The following is a 3,610-nucleotide window of genomic DNA, read 5'->3' on the forward strand; positions in this document are numbered from 1 at the left end:
ACCTTCACCCCTTTCCCATATGATCAGAGCTGCTGTTGCTTGTATCCATAACTGTGCTTGTATACAACTGAAAGCTAAAGACACATTATCTTGTACTATACTAAGTGCTTCTACTATCAACTTGTGGTCTTGGTCCCCGGCCTTTTCATACTTCCTTACTTTGGCAGTACTTTTGAAATCTGTCACTGGCTAGTTCCTAATGCCAATAGAGATTACTATAAAGGCTGCTTCAATTTTGTTAGGCTACTTGCTGCAGTGGCCAGTTTATTCACCAGTATTTCTGAATCAATTCCATTTAAAACTCCTAATCTTGTCCCTAATATGCCAGTTAGATGTTTGTTATGGGGAACAGGAACTGCTTTCTGTTTATGACCATCCCTCCCTGCCAGAGGGATGTGCTGGGCTCACACTGCAAATTCAGACACACTTCACAAGTGTATCTGACAGAGGTTTAGGTCATATTTGAGGCAGATGTTTGTTCTGAAATGTAGAGACCTCAGGAATCTCCTTCCCCCTCCAGAGCACCTGATTTCTCAGATGTGTGGCAAGCAGGAATGTCTCTCCTGGTCTACGAAACCTCACCCAACTTGCCCTTAGCTTCAGGTCCAAGCTTTAAGTAAATAATGAAGGGGAAGTCTGAGAGAAGAGCCTAAATTCATTGCAGTGCCTCAGAAGAAACTGGGATCAGGTTTCTGTACTTGAAACGCTCAGCACAAAAGTGATGCTCAAAATCCTATAGCCTGCTGCTGAGCTCTGAGGGGGGGTCTCTCTCTACCTCTTTTAAGCAGAATCCAACTGCCTCAGACTGGGACAATCACTGATCCAAACCTCAGTAGGAAAAGGGATAGCTATAAATAAAGAAAATCACCTTTCTTGCTTGGGTTAATTTACCACCTGCAGTTCAGCACCCTTTACCAGTCATTGCCTGAGTGTTCAGCCAACCGGCTTGGAATATGACCTAAGGAGCTGTTGTTCACTCACATTCTTTACTACATTAGGTTCAAGTTTGGAGTTTGGGTAGGGTCTGAACTAGTATGGGGTGTATAAGGCCCTGCTGTGGTAAAAAGTGTAGAGTCCACTTTGAATTCAAATGAAATTCTGATAGTAATTCGAGCTCAAAGGCAGGTCACTTCTACAGGCTGTATCAAGGTGAAATTACACCAACAGTCTGATTCACTTAGGCTATCACAGACTTCCTGGTGTTCATATACACCAGGGGAGGTTCAGACACTAATTACATCTGGTCTCTCATAAGCTACCCTATTGATGACCTGGCACCCTACTTTGATTTCTTCTCCTCTGATTCCTTGAAGAGTCCACAGTTCCTGCTCTTGCCATTCTTGCTCCTCACATACCTGATTCTCGTGGATTACGACAGTAGATATGTTTAAATCTTTTATCTCAGAAGGTTTTCCTATGGATCCAGTATACTGATTAAATGCCAGGGACCAAGGCCATTTAGCATTACTTTGAACAGAGGTACTCTCAAGTTCTGAAACTTCAGTTATGATTACACACAATACAATTCTACAAACTAAAATATGAGCTACTCCCGACCGCAATATACTCAGTTTGCCTGAGTAAGTTTTAATCTCAGTTCATTGTCTCCTGGTGTCACTCCTTAAGGGGTTTCTGGGCCTTCTTCACCCGAGAGTGATGGATCCAGGCATTCTGCTCCTTGATTTTGATTGCAGTGAAGGTGGTGAGAAGTACTCGCAGTGGTCTGTCCCACTGTGGTTCCGAAGTCTTCTCTGTAAGAGACTTAACACATACATCATCCCCAGGCTATCTAACTCCCTGCTCCGAGTTCCAGCCACATGTTTCTCAATTTCTCTGAGCTGTTTGCTTCAAGCCACTATGTAGGTGGACATACTGGACATTCCCTTTGTATTCTATATGGTCTTCGATAAGGCATTCTTAAAGGATTCAGCATTCCTTTAGCTCAAGGTTTAGTTTGAATTTGCAATAGTGCTAGTGGAAGAGCTTGGGCTAGGGTAGAATAACTTCTTGCCCCAGTCTTATGATTTGCTGCCTAATCAAATGATTCATTCTCTCCACCTGGCCGCTTGATTGGGGGTGGTATGGGGTGTGAAGTTCCTGATCTATGCCCAGATGGCTACTAATCTGTTGCACTATTTTGAAAATGAAATGTGATTCTTTATCTGAGGATATTGTGGCTGGAACTCTGAAGCGTGGTATTATTTCTTGTAAAAATAATCTGGTCACCTCTTGAGCTTTGACAGTTCTGGTGGGGAATGTTTCTGGCCACCCTGAAAATGTATCTATCAATACCAGTAAATACTGATACCCCCCTTTCCTTGAGAGTTCTGAAAAGTTAATTTGCCACTGCTGTACAGGCCCATGGCCTCTCCCAGTCTGACCGAGTTTTGGCCGGGGGGTATTTTGGGGTTAGTCTGGAGGCAAGGATCACATTGTCGGCTTACCTGAGTGATAGTGCCATATAAATTCCTGACAACGATACAACGATTGTTTCAATCAGATGTGTGTTCTAGAAAGCCTGTGGAAATTACTGCTTCAAAGTCAACACTTCATTTTAATGCACTCTGTATCACTCGCAGCCTTGGTCATTTCGAAAAGGGATGACACTCTATAAAAGGCTTCTAAATTGTTAGGCTCTAGTGTGTTTTCTAGTGCCCTTCCTTCACTAGTAACCACGAAAATGGGAAGGGATTACTAGCTGTCTTTCAATGGTAGCCCACCCCTTGCAGTTGCACGTCTCTTTTGGTTAGTATTATTGTATTATGGCTTACCTTCGAGGAAAATCTGTACCTCACTCTTTGCTGCTTTCTTTGCCTCTCCATCCGCCAGCTCATTTCTTTCCTCCAATTTTAAGCTCACTCTCTAGTGTGCCTTAATATGCCTTTTCAGGCAGATGAACTGCTTCCAGCAGCTGGATTGTCTCTTCTTTCCCTGTGAGGTCAGCAGTCCCCTCTCTTTCCAGATGGCTCCATGTGCATGTGTGACTCCAAATGCATTCCTTGGGTCTGTGTAGATGGTTATTCTCCTCCCTTTTGCCCTTTCCAGGGCACGGGTCAGGGCAATTATCTCAGCCTTCTGCACAGAGGTACCTGTTGGTAAGGGTCTAGACTCGATTACCTCTCTGCAGGTAGTCACCGTGAACTTTGCAATGTCGCTTTCCTGTCAGTGAACCAGGTCTCTGCATCGCCCGGAGGAGCGTCCCTTAAGTCTGGGCGGCTGGAGTAGGTAGCTTTGGTGGTCTCTAGGCAACTATGGTGTACTGCTTCTCCTTGATTCCACTGAGAAAAGAAGCTGGGTTTTGACAATATTAGTCACCACTATCTCTACATCGTCTTGCTCTACCATGATGGCCTGGTATTTCAGAAACCTCTGTGGTGAAAGCCAGTGGCCACCCTTTACTTCCAGTGCTGTGGACACTGTGTGGGACACTAGCACAGTCATTTTTGTCCCAGGGTAAACTTGCATGCCTCTTGAATATTCAGCACGACTGCTGCTACAGCTCTGAGGCAACCTGGCCATCCTTTGGCTGTTGCATCTAATTGCTTAGAGAAGTAAGCAACTGCCCTTCAGTAAGGGTCCAAGTCCTGAGCCAATATTCCCTGGGCAATTC

This window comes from Melospiza melodia, unplaced genomic scaffold (assembly GCF_035770615.1).
Source record: "Melospiza melodia melodia isolate bMelMel2 unplaced genomic scaffold, bMelMel2.pri scaffold_32, whole genome shotgun sequence".
Lineage (NCBI taxonomy): Eukaryota > Metazoa > Chordata > Aves > Passeriformes > Passerellidae > Melospiza > Melospiza melodia.